Below are 17,643 nucleotides of genomic sequence, written 5' to 3' on the forward strand. Positions count from 1 at the left end.
GGCTCAAGCTCACGCTCTTGCACATTTTCATTGACATAGCAACCTTGTGAGCTTAGCCAAAGCCCTCCCACTCATTTCCATCATTGATTCATCATCTTAGTGAGATTGGGAGTGAATCCAAGTGCATTGCTTGAGTGTTTGCATCTAGAGGCACTTGGTGTTCATGTTTCGCTGCGGATTTTGCTTGTTACTCTTGGTGGTTGCCACCACCTAGACGACTTGGAGCAGCGAGGATCGTTGAGCGGAGGGTGGTGATTGTCTCCGGCTCCGATCGTGGTGATTGTGAGGGGTTCTTGACCTTTCCCCGGCGGAGCGCCAAAAGGTACTCTAGTGGATTGCTCGTGGCTTGTGTGATTCTCATCTTGTGTTGGTTGTGCGGCACCCTATTGAGGGTTTGGCGTGTGAAACCAATTAGCGCATGAACCTCCAAGTGAGTGAATCACCACAACGAGGACTAGCTTGCCGGCAAGCAAGTGAACCTCGGTAAAAATCATTGTGTTCATTATTGATTCCGATGTGATTGGTCATCATTGTTATTCATCTTCGTGATTGATTGGTTCATTCATCTACACGGCGGTATAACCCTCTTGATCACTCTCTTTACTTTACCGCAAACTAGATTGACAAGCTCTTTAGTGTAGCTAGTTGTGAGAGCTTGCATGCTTGGTTGGTGTGGCTCTTTAGTTAGCCTTTGAGAGCACACTAACATAGGGTAGTGTCATTGCTCTTGTGTGAATTGACACTATCTAAACTAGAATTGTGGTAGGTGGCTTGCATTTTGAGTAGGCTAGCGCAACACTTGCTTCGCCTCATAATTGTCTAACCATTTGGTTAAGTGTTGTTGTAGAAATTTTTATTAGGCTATTCACCCCCCCCCCCCCCTCTAGCCATTAGGACCTTTCACATTTTTAGTTATCTGTGATTCAATGTAGCCCGGTTATCTTCAGGTTTCAGTTATGTGTGATTCAATTTTTTAAGCATTATGTTTGCAGGTTCTAACGACAAGAAAAGGAAGTTCTATCCTGATGATCTAATGATCGCCATTTACCTTGACTTGTTGTCAAAAACTGATCCACCTATTCTTCGTCGTGGAGTTTCGAAATCAGTTTCTGAAAATTTTGATGTCCCTTTAAGAGTTGTACAGTCCATTTGGAAAAATGGTCAAGATGGTGGAATACAAGGAATTCTGAACAAGTATTCCAAGAACTGTGGTAGGAAACGAGTAGAAATTGATTTGGAGGCCATAAAAACATTCCTCTAAAACAACGCTCTACCTTTCAAGACCTCGCTAATGCTTTAGGAGTGAAAAAAAGCACTCTTTATAAGTATTTCAAAGAAGGCTACTTTCGTCGGCACACTAATAACCTTCAGTTTAGTTTGACCGATGAGAACAAAAAAAGCTCGGGTAAAATATTGTTTGTCCATGATGAATGGTTTATCTTTCAAACCATTGTACAATGTTGTGTACATTGACGAAAAATGGTTCTATAGGACACGTAAGAACCAAAAATATTATCTGGCCAATGATGAGGAAAGACCACAACGTTTTGTTAAACGGAAATTTTGCTGCAGGACATCGCTAAAAAGTCTAATATGCTGATGGACACCGCCAAGAGCGAAATTTGCCTAGTACCATTACAAAATCACGTCCATTTGCTTAAACACACCGCACCGAATATTTTATTTATTTATCAGATTTGCGGAGAGAGAAGGTGGGGAAAATGACTCTTCTGCCCTCGTCTTCAACCTTGGGCTAGTCACTGATTTTTTTTGCCGTAACACACAGTCTCATGTTCAGCGACAGCGCCTCCATCTCGCCGGTGAGTTCATCGCATTCCTAGAATTCCGTCTCCACCAGAAGGTTCATCTCAATCCTCTCTACGTCGTGAATCTGTTCATTTGTCAAATCCACCTGTTCGCCTCCGTTCGATGGCTAGGACCTGCCCGCGACGACTTCGGCGTGGCTTGGGTGGCGCTCTGCTCACTCGTGGCTTTGTCGTCACTGGACTCCGGCACCAGCACCTCGACAGGTTCCGCCGCTAGGCCCAGCCCGCTGCCTTCGGCATCCTTCTCCGCTTCCTTCCCCCGTAGCAGTTTCCTTCTCCGCAAATCATGTTTCGTTCCCCATCTCCAAACGCTGCCGCTGCACCGTCTGTTTCCAAAATTCCGGCGAGGACTCCATGGACGGCATCGACGTCCTCTCTGCTCTGGCCTTTCCTCATCCCCCGTTAAGCCACCTGTCTCTCCCTTCCACACCATCCCTGTTGCCATCCCGAAGCCGTAGCCTGGCGCCGCGAGCACTCCCAGCGGCCGTGCGCCACCCTCAGGAGGCCAGCCGGCTGCTACTCCCTCCTCCGGCCGAGGCCCTCCAGCCCTCGCCCGCAGCACTCGCTGCCACCGGCCAAACCCCACCGCCATCCTGCCAAGGAGCCCACGTGGCCCCACAAGTCGTGCGCAACCTAGCGCCGCCACTCCGCCTTGCCTCGCTGCCAGCCGGCTGGCTGGAGAGCCCCAGCCGGGCCCCCTCCTACCTACGCGTGTGACCAACAGAGGCTCCTCCATGGCTTCCATGGCCATGGAGTGAGGAGGAAGGACCTATTCACGACTCATGTGAGGATCAGCGCTGACGACGATGAGAAGGCAGCAGTGTGTTTTGGCAAAAATTAGTGAATAGCTGGAGGTTGAAGACGAGGGCAGAAGAGCCATTTTCCTCACCTTCTCTCTCCGCAAATCTGATAAATGAATAAAATATTTGGTGTGGTGTGTTTCAGCAAATGGACGTGATTTTGTAATGGTACTAGGCAAATTTCGCTCTTGGCGGTGTTCATCAGCATATTAGGCGTTTTAGCGATGTCCTACAGCAAAATTTCCCTTTGTTAAAAGTAAGAATTTCATAGAAAAGGTAATGTTTCTAGCTGTGGTTACAAGGCCTAGATATGATGCAAATGGAAATTGCACATTTGATGGTAAAATAGGGATTTTCCCTTTTGTTAAGATAGAACCAGCAAAAAGAAAGAGTCCAAATAGGGAGAGAGGTAAGACATTCTTCAATTTTTCTTCAATTTTTCGTATGCTTTACATAACTTTGTCTTGGTGCCTAACATAAGTTTCTTTGCATTTGCAGGTGACCCTGTAACAAAGCCCATGACGTCGGTAACAAAGGATGTGAGCCGAGACTTTATGGTGAACAAAGTTCTACTAGCATTGAAGGCAAAGTGGCCAGCCCGAGAAAGAGGGATGCCAATCTTCATACAACAAGACAATGCAAGGACTCACATTGCCGTAGATGATCCAGCGTTTGTGCAGGCCGCCCAAGCTGATGGTTGGGACATTAGGCTAACATGCCAACCTCCTAACTCACCTGATCTGAATGTCTTGGATCTTGGATTTTTTGCAGCAATCCAAGCTTTGTTTGAGAAAGGTACACCAAACAACATTAACGGTATTGTCAAGAAGGTTGATGAGGCATATCAGAACTATCCGGTGGATAGATCGAACCGAATTTTCCTAACCCAGTAGGGTTGCATGATGGAGATCATGAAGCATAACAACGGGCAGCACTACAACATCCCTCACATGAAGAAGAAGATCCTGGAGCTGCAAGGACGTCTTCCCATTACTCTGAAGTGCCCTTTGCAGCTTCATAATCAAGCCACGCAATTCGTCGGTACTTAGAATTGTTTTAGTCTAGATACAATTAGCATGCGTCGGTACTTAGAAGTGTTTGTTTGTCAGATCAGGTTCAGTAAGGAGTTGCAATGATCTATTAGCCTGAATTCAAACTGCAAGCAAAATTAAAAATTCCAGATTTCATCCACAACTCATGATAAACTTGTTTACACTGTCCAGATGACATCCAACATCAAAACAAAATCATCGATAAAACTAAACCAAAGCATACCCGTGAACAAGGCCACGTCCAATCCAAAACAAAGTAACAGAGGCATCGTGTACATGCTGTTCATGTTGTCCATACAAAAGAGGAAGGTAGACAGGGAGCAGCAAGCTAGTCCAATCTTCTCTTTCCTTGTCAGATTGAAACTTTGTTACCTCAGTTGATGCAAGTTGCATTAGAGCATGAAAGACGTCAGCATCATCTTCTTCGGCAGGGGCAATCTCCTGCTGATCCTCTTCTTCTTCGACGCATGAATCCGGCGCCCAGTTCACACCACGAACAAGCTTCTCTGGCACGGGCGATTCCTGTTGATCCTCTTCTTCTTCGTCGCATGAATCCGGCGCCCAGTTCACACCATGAACAAGCTTCTCGTCGACGGTGCCGAATTGGCCATCCATGGCTCAAGAGGCCACGATGGCTCTGAGGCTCGACGATCGCTTGGGCACTCGATGGCGCGGTGTCGCGGTCACGGAAGATGCAGTACATGGGCAAACGGAGGAAACGTCGTATACGTATAAAAGCTAACAGAGCTGGCGGCGTAGTAAAGACTGCGCAGATGAAATGAGGCGATGGAGATCGGGAAAGAAGCCTGCGCTACCGAGAAAACCGGGAAAGAAGCTAATATGACGGAGACTGGTAGAAAAACGAAAAACGCTCAGGCGACGGAGACTTAGGAACGGAGGGAGTATGTTTGAAAGAAACTTGACGCTCTGTTGTTTGGATGCATCGTAACAAGAATAAGGCTGTAATAGGTTTTGATTGCCACCAACTTAATGGTTCTGGTTGGTCAATTCTAAAAAAAAGGACTTGGAAACATCAAACATGCTCACCTTCAAAGTCACCTCAACTTCTAACTGGGCCGGGCTGCAAGAAAAATGATAAAAACATGCATGTTTTCGCAATGGGATTTGGGCCAGGTGGCCGACCTCATCGGGAACCCAACTAAAGGTGTTAACATAGTCCAAGTAGTACTACTAGACAGTAATGGAACCAAACATTTATTTACATCAATGTGATATTATTGTGCTGCCTTTTCTTGGACGAACTGGGGGTCCTTAAAAGAGCAATGATGGAGAAGAAATAAACACCATACCAGGCATACTCTTGTTTTAGCTTCGTTCTTTTGGTTCAAGACAGATGAATGTTTCAATATTTTCCTAGAGGCTCCTCCACTCTTTTTCTATAGTAGGCTTGGGAGGCGCTAGGAATGCTCTTGTTACAGTGGAGGATGATTAGGCAAGGAGCCTGTGGGAATGAAGATGCTCCAACAAGTAAAAGTAATGTCTCTGCGGACAACCACGTGGCTTCATCTAAAGTAGGGTAGTCAGGGACAAAGTTTATGCATGACATATACGTCTATCTGGCTTGTGCGTCTGTTTTGTTAGAACCAATTTGGTAGAATGGCCATCTTGCATCCTGTCTGAACCTGAAACTGAACCGAGCAAAGTGATTGAAAATTTACTCACATGCACCTCTTTATCTGAATTTGAGTAGATGGTACACTCTGTTGCATAATCTAGCTCGGTTTACCTTCTATTCTTAGCTAGCCTCTATTCTTAGCTATTGACATAGTTCAGTTTGTGAGCTCAATGCACGAGCGCGTCTAGTGAGCCAGATGCATTCATTCAGTACATGCAGTGGCTGTCATTGTTTTGCTCTTTGCTTTGATTCTTAGTGATCACGGTGAGCCACTTTCGGTCGTGGGATGGCATGGTGAAGTAGGAAAGAGTGGTGCTGTGAATCTGTGATGTATGGCCTTGAGCCATTGTAACTGTGTATATATCTGAATCAAATAGAGTCTGAAAAGCTATGAGTTGTGTTGGTCCCGAGATCTCCCACACGGGTGAGCCGACCGCTCACCGTCATTGCCGACCACACACTACGGCTTGAGGTAGAAGAGGGAGGGAGAACAGAGTACACATACAGCACAAGCACCAGCGTTGGTCGGAACTCTGCAGAGGAGATGGCAAAACTGAACTCGCTCTCTTCATTAAGTTGCAGTGGGAAGCTATATATACAACTCTACCTATCTAATCTCAGTACATAGACATGCCAGGCTGCCATGCTACTACAGTGACTAGATGTGATAGCAGGGCTAACTTTGACGCTTGCCCCTGCCGTGGCTATAGTGCGGCAGGGGAGCCTTTCGGTACCTATCCCTACCGTGGCTATAGTGCAGCAGTAGGGGGGCCTTTTCAGCGTCTGCCCCTACCGCGCTTAAAGAGGGGGAGCAACATATTACTTTGCAATTCTTTCCCTAATCTTGCTGCTAACCCTAGAACATCCACCATGCCGATCATCTTCTTTAGCTCCATGAACCAAATATGGCCGAGCGGCTTGGTGAGGACGTCCGCGAGTTGCCGACCAGTTTTGACGAACTCGATGACGATCTGCCCTCTATCGACACAGTCCCTGAGGAAGTGAAACTTGACGTCGATGTGCTTGCTCCGGTTGTGGAGAACCGGATTCTTCGTGAGAGCGATGGCGGGCTGGTTGTCCACCATCAGTGATGGTGGGTGATCTTCCACACCGTTCAGCTCACCTAGCAGCCGGCGTAGCTACACAGCTTGGCACGCCACTGTGGCCGCCGTCACGTACTCTGCCACGCACGTGGACAGCGCCACCACCTTCTGTTTCAGCGACAGCCATGAGATTGGAGCCGACCTGAGAAAGACGAGCACGCTAGAGGTGCTCCGCCGTCCGTCGATGTCCCCCGCCATGTATGCATCGCTGAACACAGTGAGCTGCAACCCACTTCCGCCAGTCTTGGGGAAGACAATCCCCTGATCCACCGTCCCCTTAACGTAGCGCAGCAGCCGCTTCACCGCGGCCTAGTGATCCTCTCGGGGATCCTCCATGAAGCGGCTGACGTAGCCCACGGTGAATGTAATGTTCGGCCTCATGTGGACTAGGTAGCACAGACCACCGACGATGCTCTGGTAGAGTGTTGCATCTACCTTCGCCGCGGTACTGGCCTTCGTCAGCTTTAGCCACTCCTCTATCAGAGTCACGCACGACTTGCACTTAGCCATGCTGCTCCGCTCCAATAGCTTCAAGGCATAGGTGCTCTGACCGAGCATGAGAGCCTCCTTCCCCTATCTCACCTCGATGCCGAGGTAGTAGGAGAGCGCGCTAAGATCGCTCTTTCAAAAACAAGCCACCATCTCGTGCTTGAAGCTATCGATGTCCTCTACACGCGTGCCGGTGATGATCAAGTCATCCACATACACACCAACGACGAGCTCCTCCTTCCCCATCACCGTATGTAGAGCGCGTGCTCAGTAGCGCACCTCGTGAACCCAAGCTCACCCAGCGTGGCGTCAAGCTTGGCGTTCCACGCTCACGGGACCTGCTGCATCCCGTAGAGTGCCTTGCGCAGTCGGAGCACTTTGTGCTCCGCTCCCTTGACGGTAAAACCTGGAGGTTGCCTGACGAAGACCGTCTCCGCTAGCTTGCCATTGAGGAAGGCCGATTTTACATCCAGGTGATGGACGCGCTAGTCCTTCGCTACTGCCAAAACCAGCAGCAGTCGGATAGACTCCATACGTGCTACCGGCGCAAAGACTTCCTCAAAGTCGATGCCCTCACGCTGGACAAAGCCTCGGACGACAAGGCACGCCTTGTGCTTGACAATGGCGCCGCGCTCGTTCTGCTTGACCTTGTACACCCACTTTAGGCCGATCGGACAACATCCTAGAGGTGGATCGATGAGCTTCCAAGTCTCGTTTTCCTCGATCGCCTTCATCTCCTTCAGCATCGCCCATCACCAATTTGCATCGCGCTCGGCCAGCGCGAACGTGGGTGGTTCCTCTGCAATGACGAGAACCAGCTCTAGGTCATTGAGCAGCCGACCCACCAGGCCCGAGGACCCTATGCCGCCAACAATGTCATCCAGCCTGCGGAACCACACCTTCTCACTGTCGTGGAAGGGCATCCATGAACTCGGTGATGTCGCTTGGGGGTGAGGTGAACTCGATTGGTGTCGCTGCAGTCCCTTGTCCCGCCAGAGTGGTTGGCACAACACCTAGAGTGCTCGGCATGCCAGTTGTAGTGCTTGGCACTACTCCTGGACCGCTCGGCACCACTCCTGGAGTGGTTGGCACCACTGCAGGAGTGCTCGACACAAGTCTTGGAGTGGTCGGCACCACTGCAAGACCTCTCGGCTCTACTATAGGAGCATTTGGCACCCGTCCTGGAGTAGTCAGCACCACTATAGGACCGCTAGGCATCACTCCTGGAGTGCTCGGCACCCCTCCCGGAGTGCTTGGCACCGCCCTAGGAGTGCTTGGCTCTGTTGCTGGAGTGGTCGGCACCTCCTCTCCAGCATCTCCACCATTGTGGATGACCAAGTGCTCGGCGATGAAGGTGCTGGTGAAGCCGCCAGCTTCCACCGTGCCCAAACTATCCTAGTCCTAGGCCACCTTCTCATCGAACATGATGTTGTGCAAGACAACCACCTTGCCTTTGTGTGGGTCATAGAGCCTGTACGCCTTGGTACCTTCCTTATAGCCCAAGAGCACCATCGGTGTGCTCCTATCCTCCAGCTTGGTGATGACCGGCTTTCGAGACCTCTTCACCTTCAAGTCGAGCAGGTACAGCCGGTTCCAGGACCTCTTCACCTTGGCAAGAAGCCGCTGCTCCTGATCCCTGATCCTAAGGACGACATCCTTGATCAGTACCTCACTACTGCGCTCATCCAGCTGGCCAATGCTGATGATGCTTGAACACAACTGTGGGATGTAATATACATCCGTTAGCGCGCAGTGCTTGCCATTCTGACACCTAAAGATGATGGTGTCGCGCCCTCGGATCGCCACCCTTGAGCCATCACCGAACTTCACCATGTCGGTTACGTTGCCATCGAGCTCGGAGAAGGCTGCCTTGGAGCCCGTCATGTGGTTGCTAGCACCGGAGTCTAGGTACCACCGCTGCTCCTGCTCGCCACCCACACGTCTGAGGTGGACTTGGGCGCGCGGTTCGTCGAGGTTGACAGCCTTCAGAGCCTTGCCGTGCCTTTCCACCGCCATCACCTCTCCCTTCTCCTTGGCCTCAACGTTGTGCAGTGCATAGAATGTCACCATCAGGATAGTGGTCTCATTATCCTCATCAGCCTACGCTAAATGGACCTTAGCCTTCTTCTCCTGCTTGTGATTTGGGCTCCTTTGTCCAATGGCTTGTCTTCTCGCACCGTCGGCAGGCATTGGGGTCGACCTTCTTCTTCTTTTTCTCTGAAGAAGCCTTACAGCAGCGCTTGCTATCACCGCCGTGGCTGGAGGAGGCTTCCCCGGACTTCTTCATCCAGGCAGCCCACTCCTCCTCTGTCAGCAGCAGCTTGCCGCTGTTCGTCGTTGCTGTGGCCAGCTCAATGCGCTCATCCACCGCCCACAGATGGCTTGTCCGATCCTCAATGGTGAGGGTGGACAAGTCCAGCATCGTCTTTATGGAGAGAGCGATCTAGATGTACTTCACCGGCACGAAGTAGAGATACTTAGAGACCGCCTCTTTTTCATCGATGGTAACGCCGTGGCTCCTCAGCTTGTTGATGAGCGACTATAGGCAGAGGGAGAAGTCCTCCACCAACTCACCATCTGTGAACTTGAGGGTGGCGTACTCCTGCCTCAGCAGCTGGGTCGTCGCCTTCTTTACGCGGTCGGAGCCGACGCGCATCGCTGCAATGGCCTCCCACGCCTCTTTAGCAGAGTTCTTTGCCCCCAATGGCTCCCTGTACTCCGCTGGCATAGCAGCGAGGATAGCCTCCAATGCTGACATGTCATCTTCTTCGTTGTTAGTGCCCTTGTCAATGGCATTCCAGAGCCATCGGGCTCTAAGCTTGACCTTCATGGTCATCGCCCACTCGCCATAGTTGGTGCGAGTCAGCATCGGCCAACTGGTGCCGCTGACCTCCTGCACCATGCACACGACGACCTCCTGTCGTGGCTGGGTAGCCACAGCAGCGCCATTGTTGTCGCCCATCTCCAAACCGTCCGTCATCGCCAGTGGTTAGTCCGGCGATAACGCTTGTATGTAGTATTATTCTGTAATCCTACTAGGAACTCTCATTGTAAACCGACTAGGACTCTGGCCTTCTGACTATATAAAGGAGGGCGGGGTTCCTAGAGGAGTTAGAGACAACACTTTACAATCAATCCAACGCAAAGGCTAACGCCGACTGGACGTAGGGCTATTACACGATCACGATCGAGGGTCCGAACCAGGATAAATCGACTGTCTCTTGCGTTTACCATCGAGTTCTGCATACGCTGAAGCCCGAACAAACTGCCTCGGGTACCCCCATGGCAGGCTATAGGTAGAAAGAACTCGGGAATCTCATAAACAACTAGGACATCAACAGAAAAAAGAATAACAACTTAGGAGACAAGATTCTTTCCATTACAAATGGCTTCAAAAAATACAAGATTAAACATCTTACAAGACCCAACGAACTCGGTAATACGACGAGCAAGGTAGAAAAAAGGAACCCGAACACAACTAGGCTCTGGAACGACTACGTATTTCAAATTGCTACTCGGTAGAACAAACTGCACTCGGCTACACTGTTTTCTTCAAAGGACGAACGCAGTACATCCAAGGCGGAAATCAGCAGCACGGTGGGACAACATGGACCAGGGAAGGCCTGCATGCATCTGTCTACCCAAGTCCGATGTGACACCGGATCAGGCGTTGATCTACACCGGACAGTCGCAGGGCAGGCAAGGAGGATCAACCCAGAACTACTGGATGAAGGAATGTATCCCACATCACAAGACTTCCTCCAACTACCGCCACGTACTTCCTGGTACAATGCCGCTACGAGATTAGTCTACCTCTAATCCCTATCACAAGACTCCCTTCAGCTACGATAAGATATACAAGAACGACAAAATACACCCGGGGCTGCTCTACTTCACAAACTATCATATTCATGACTACAGAGATTTCAGATCACGCAACAAAATGCTCGATGAATCAAAACAGCATACCAGGAGGGTATTTATAGACCAAAGAAGTGGTGCGCATGGACCGGGAGCACCAACGGAACAAACCTAACAAAGGACACAGTGAAAAGACAGAATTCAATGAAAGATGACTCAGGCGTGAAGGAACAATACTCAAGGACGAGCATATTCAGAAGGATATACCAACACTGTACAACTCGTGAACAAACATCATTTACACTCAACCACCGTCATACAACTACATCTGACAACAGCAGACTACCAGAGAATATGACAAGACCCTGTATCCGAGTTCTTTCTGAATAAAAGAACCCGGATATATGCTCGGGGGCTGCAACAGGAGAGGTTTTCAGTTCTTTGAACAACTAAGATTCAAGACCCTCCAACTCTTTGTTCTAAATAGCAAGAGGCTTGGAGGCTACACTCAGTGAGTGCACTTTTTTTTTAAAAAGCGCACATTACTCAAAAGACTTCTTCAAGACAACAGTTTTCAAACAACATAAGATTCAAGACCCTCCAACTTTTTGTTACAAATAGCAAGAGGCTCAGGGGCTACACTCAATGAGTGCACTTTTTTCTTCGAAAAAGCGCACGTCACTAAGAAGACTTCTTCAAGACAGACCACTTCAAGGCCTCACGACAAAAAGAACCCGGACCGAGCTATATCCGAGTTCTTTTTTATAAATAATCCAAGTATATGCTCGAGAGCCCTTCGACGAAGAATCAGGGCAATTTCAAGACGAGACCCTCCAGCTCCTTGTTCCAAATAGCAAGAGGCTCGGGGGCTATACCTAGATGGGTGTACTTTTTTTTCAAAAAAGCATACACCACTCGAAGATCCCAAGAAGCGCTACACGGTTTCACTCAAGAAAGCACTCGGACGACGCTTGTTCTTGCTCGGCAAGACCTGAAGGAACAAGACGAGGCTTCCAGGGCTCAACCATAAAGTGCTCGGGGGCTTGTCGATACGGGGCCCACGGGATACCCCACAAGGAAGGGAGAAGATCTAATATAACTAGGATTCTTTCCATGTAATCTTAGTAGTAGTATTATTCTGTAATCCTACGATGAACTCTCATTGTAAACCGACTAGGACTCTGACCTCCTGACTATATAAAAGAGGGCGAGGTTCCTAGAGGAGTTAGAGACAACACTTTACAATCAATCCAACGCAAAGGCTAACGCCGACTGGACGTAGGGCTATTACTCGATCACGATCGAGGGTCTGAACCAGGATAAATCGACTGTTACGCTGAAGCCCGAACAAATTGCCCCGGGTACCCCCGTGGCAGGCTATCGGTGGTGAAACATCGACAGGGCCCTTTCGGCACCTGCCTCTACCGCGCGTACAAAGGGGGAGCAGCAGGTTACTTTACAAGTTGCATCACCAAATTCTAGTGTGTTCGTGTGTGTCTCCACTGTGTTGCGTGTGTGCATTCACCAAATTCCGGCCATCTTCCTCGTCTCTGGTGGCAGGCACCGGCGAGCTAGGGACCTCACACTCCATGCAGTGTAGTTGTATGCGCACAATCTTGCTGGACTGATTACGCTGAATAATTGTGTTGAACCAATCAAATTAAATAGTACAAGCTTGCATACAGTTTCCAGATCACCTTCGGTTAGCCTAGAACTTTAACTTACATATTGGTTAGGAGAAAAATAGCCAACGAACCAGACCTAACAAGGCACCAGTTGTGCTTGCAGGACCTCCAGAGGTGTCTGCTGGTACTGGAATTGATTTAGCATTTACTACCTGACTATGTTTCAATGGATTGTCAGTTAATGAGTCATTCATATGACTGGTAAGTGCCTGACTATATTTCAATGAATTGTTTTGGTATCTCTAGTCTAACCTGAGTATAAAACAGCAAGGAATGGAGCAGAAAGCAAGTAGTGTTTCTGTAGAGTGGAAGTAAGATAAAGTGAGGACTTGGGCCAAATCTGAGATGGATAGTGTAGGAAAGCCGGAGCAGTGATGAGGAAATATATCACATTTTTTATGGAAATATTTCCATCAATGTGATATTGTGTTGTTGTTTCTTGGTGTGTAGAGGGTGTCCATAAAACAGCAAAGAAGAGAAGAAACACCATAGCAGCATCCTAACTCCTGTGTATGGGCTCTTGCTTCAGCTTCGTTCCTTTGGTCCAAGATATATGAATATTTTAATACTTTGCTAGAGGCACCTCCCCTCTTTTCCTATAGTAGGCTCGAGAGGCGCCAGGATTGCTCTTGTGTTACAGTGAAGCATGATTTGGCATGGAGCTTTGGGGATGAGGATGCTCCAACAGGGAAAAGTAATGTCGCGGCAGACGACCACGTGGCCTCATCTAAAACCAGATAGTCAGGGGCAGAGTATATGCATGATATGTACGTACACCTGCCGTGCGCGTCTGTTTTGTTAGATCCAATTTGATAGAATGACCATCTAGCATCCTGTATTAACCTGAAACCGAACTGAACATAGTGATTGAAAATTTACACACATTGTACTTCTTTGTCTGAATTTGAGTGAATGGTACACTCCATGCAGTGTAGTTGTAAGCGCATAATCTAGCTGTACTCAATAGGCTAGATATTTGTGTTCCAGCAATCAAATTAAATAGTATATGCATGCACAGTTTCCTAATTGTCAGCTAGCAGGTTGAAAGTTCGGCGGATTTAGTAGGTTCATCCCAAACCAGACAACAGTTCTTTTCATGAAAGAAAGGTCTAATAAAAAAGATAAAAACATAAGACTTGGATCACCGTCTGTTAGCCGGAACTTAACTTACATATTAGTTCGAAAAAATAGCTCAACGAACCCGACCTATAATAAGGCACCAGTTCTGCTTACACGATCTCTCGGGAGATGTATGGACCAGAATTGATTTAACATTTATTTAGTGCCTGAATATATTTCAATGGATGGTTAGTTGGTGACTCATTTATATGAGTTGTAAGTGCATGGAATCAAATTGTACCTCTTCTCTCTAACCAGAGTATATAAAGCAGCAGGGAACGGAGCAGAAAGCCTGTGTTTCTCTGGCTGCCCAAGTGGTCTTGCTATAGGAATTGTGTATAGGAGTAGGAAGCATCAGGAACACCTGCATTACCACTTTGTCAGATGGAAGTTAGATAGAAGTAAGAAGTGGCACCAAATCACAGACAGCCCCTCACGATTCGTTGGAGGTTCCAAGATGGCTAGCTTCAGAGGGCGCTGAAAGTATAACTGGAACAGTATGGTCTCTCGCCGCCACGCATTTGTGCTTGCACCCCGGTTCATAGCGATTGTACATAAGGTCGATGGCAATTTTGCTACCTGATTGTGGTTCCTTCGTGATTGCCATGGACGCACTCAAGCTTATCAAGACACACCAATGAGCATCACCGTCTTCTTTGTCCATTAGAGATGAGGAGCCATGGAGGCATGGACATCAGGATCAGGAGTGCAAGAAACAACATCCTGGTCTTCCAGATAAGCCCAAAAGGGTTGAGAGCAACACGACTCCCAAATTGGACCGTCTGTAGGCTCTATTTTGTGCCAGTAAACAGAAGAACAAACAAACTGTTATTCTTACATATAGTTCTATACTATACTGGGCATGTCATTGTACACCTCTGTGTCTTGAATCATACACTCGAGGTGAAGAAGAGAGGAGCAGTGAAATCTGAGGCAGTGGTTCGGCTGGTGCTTGTCTTGCTGTGATTTGGGAAAAGAAACAACAGAGATGCATGGGAGAACTGGGTGCTTGTGCTTGGATTGAGAGGTGCAGGCGTGCAGCTGCATGCCCTACGAGGAGCAGAGGGAGAGAAGGTGTTCTGTGCAGCGAGCTCTTCATCCACCAATGCAAGCCCATATATTAAGATCATCAAAGTAAACTGCACTGCCAAAATCTCTTTCTCCACATGTATTTCTCAATTTTCACAGTTTACTTCACATGTCGCACATTCCACAAGCTGATATAAGCAGCTATGGTTCCTAAAACCCACTTGTATTTTGCAGGACACATTGTAACAAGAGTAAGGCCGTAATAGGTTTTTATTGCCACCAACTTAATGGTTCTGGTTGGTTAATTTTAATAAAATGAGGACATGGAATGGAAACATGGCCACCTTCATAGTCACCTCAACTTCTAACTGGACTGGGCTGCAAGAAAAATGATACTAAAAGCATGCATGTTTTTGCAATGGGATTTACGCCAGGCGGGCGTCCTCATCGGGGGCCCAACTAAAGGTGTTAACTGTGTCCAAGTACTACACAATAATCGAACAAACATTTACATCAATGTGATATTATTGTGCTGCCTTTTTGAGATGCCGGTGTGCTAGCACCTTGGTGATGAGCGATTGACAACACGGTGTGCGTGTGACGTATCTCTCGGCAGGTTGTGGTTGTAGGTGACACGTGGAGACAAGGTACATGCGGCGACGAGTGAAGAACGAGGATAGGATGCCGTGCCGAAGAACCGTGGGGGCGGAGAAGGGCGGATCGAGGCTTGCGTTCGAGGGACAGGCGATCGTGTGGTGTACGTCTACTGTACCTGGCTACACGGTGGGAGGACGTCGAGGGAGGTTTCCAGATTACGCCACAAAATCCGGGGTTCGCTGGTTGAGCCACAAAGCCATGCATTGTACCGGGACGCTCGTGCGGCGTGCGTTGGCCGAAGATGGAAATTCTGGCGATCGCGATACGATTTTGGATGGTCGTGCGGCGACATCGCGAGGATCACATCGCGGAGATGGAGGGATCGCGGACATCGCAGAATTTGCCATGAAGGACGTAATTAGAATTTACGCCCCTACGTTGGATTTATTTAGTGTAGGGGGTTATGTGAAAATAGGTCGTGCCACCCTTTGGAGATATAAATATGTGGCACCTAGGGTTGAGAAGGGGGACGTTTTGGACTCCCGGCGAGTTACTATTCACGCGTGATGCTGTCAGGCAGCCAGATGCGTGCACCAGGACAGAGGAGATGCTCATTACGTGGTGAATCACTCAACCTTGTTCTAATTAAAAGGACTAATTCTTGTAAAGGGTCCCTTTTCACTGGATTGCGTGTTCTCAATGGATTTCCAAATGAAAATTAGATTGCATCGTTGCCTCTCTCTTGTCGGAGACGATAAAAACGAACTAACATATGGACAATGTGTGGCATGCTTGGAGGTATTAATTATATTGGATCTGTTCTAACAAATATATGCATGACAATTTCTTCAAAAAAATATATGCATGATAACAAACCCATCATAACCCTTATCACCATCAGACCTGTCGAACCTCGAGAGTTCAATCCCATACAAACTTGACAGAATGTTCACTGTCAGCTATGAAATTCTCAGTAGTGTACAGGATGAAGTGCAGTAGCTAGCTCAATGGTATGAAGTCCTAGCTGCATTCACGACTGTACTGTACTCACAGGAAGCACTTGAACCAATCCATACACATGTAGTACAACTATTCTGTCAGGTTTCAGATCCAACGGTTGATCACAGGTGGGAAATGCAAAGTATCCATACGTAGCCAGGCCAGTCAACTTTGGAGGCCTCGGCATCCTAGACATTGAGAAGTCCAGCAGAGCTCTACGGTTGCGTTGGCTTTGGCTAGCTTGGAGCAACACAGAGAGACCATGGGCTGGGATGAAGCTCCCAGTTGATAAGACTGACATTGCCCTCTTTACCGCGGCCACAAGAGTAACAATAGGCGATGGCAGAAGAGCATCGTTCTAGGTCTTGAGCTGGATCAAAGGACGGTCACCAGCCTCCCTCTTCCCGCGGTTATACCAACATAGCAGACGAAAGAACAGGTCAGTGCGTGAGGCGGTTTTCAATGCTAAGCTGATCAATGACGTTGCACACAATCTGAACGCCGGGGTCTTAAGAGAATTCGTCGAGCTGTGGCAACTCATCCATACATTACACCTGGACCCTACAAACGAGCAGGAGGATCAGATCGTCTGGACTCTCGACAGCTCAGGAGAGTATACTGCAAAGTCCGCATATGAAGTTCAATTCAGTGGCCAGGTGATCTCCAACTTTCCAAACCTCATTTGGAAGGTGTGTGGGCTACGCCACATTGCAAATTCTTCATATGGCTACTCCTACAAGACCGGGTTTGGACAGCAGCCAGACTCCAATTAAGGGGATATGATGGGAAAATAACTACTTCTGCGCGCTTTGTGAAAGGAACCTGGAAACTGCGGTCCACCTCTTCATAGAATGCCCCTACGCGAGAAGAGTATGGACCCTGGTGGCAACATGGAGCAACTGTACAATTCTTCAACCTTCCAGCTGGACCGACCACCACGACATGGAAGAATGGTTTATGGCAATGACTAACGATGGAACGAAGGCGGCACACTCTCTGGCAATACTGACTACTTGGCACATCTGGAAGGAAAGAAACGCCAGAGTGTTCAACGGAAATAGGAGTGCTGAGCAAGCTGTGTTTACAAGGATCAGGGGCGAGTGCGCTAATTGGGTGTCAGCAGGGGTAGGGTACTTAGCTACCTCAGGATTGCGCCAAACTTTGGGAGTAATTAGCGTAATCTCCTAAACATCTCATGTGGTGGTCTGCCACATGAGATGGCGCCTCGCGCGCAAGCATGTTGAAACTCTGTTTCTTGCTTATTAATATATGCCGGGCAACCGGATCTTTCAAAAGAAAAAGTGAGAACTTCAATTCAAGGTCGTGCAAGCTTTGTGCACGTAAATGAATTGTGAGTTGAGAACATCCAGTCCCCGGCTGACAAGGTGGCAATTGTACATAAGGGCAATGACAATTTTGCTACCTGGTTGTGGTCCTCCGTGATGGC

The 17,643-nt window shown here is 48.4% G+C and overlaps 1 pseudogene; it reads left to right on the forward strand.

Annotated features, from left to right (window-relative positions):
* The first annotated feature begins 992 nt into the window (after nucleotides 1-992).
* Nucleotides 993-3,675, forward strand: LOC136532542 (uncharacterized; annotated as a pseudogene).
* The last annotated feature ends 13,968 nt before the right edge of the window (nucleotides 3,676-17,643 follow it).

Source organism: Miscanthus floridulus, unplaced genomic scaffold (genome assembly GCF_019320115.1).
Source record: "Miscanthus floridulus cultivar M001 unplaced genomic scaffold, ASM1932011v1 fs_649_1_2, whole genome shotgun sequence".
In the NCBI taxonomy this organism is placed as follows: domain Eukaryota; kingdom Viridiplantae; phylum Streptophyta; class Magnoliopsida; order Poales; family Poaceae; genus Miscanthus; species Miscanthus floridulus.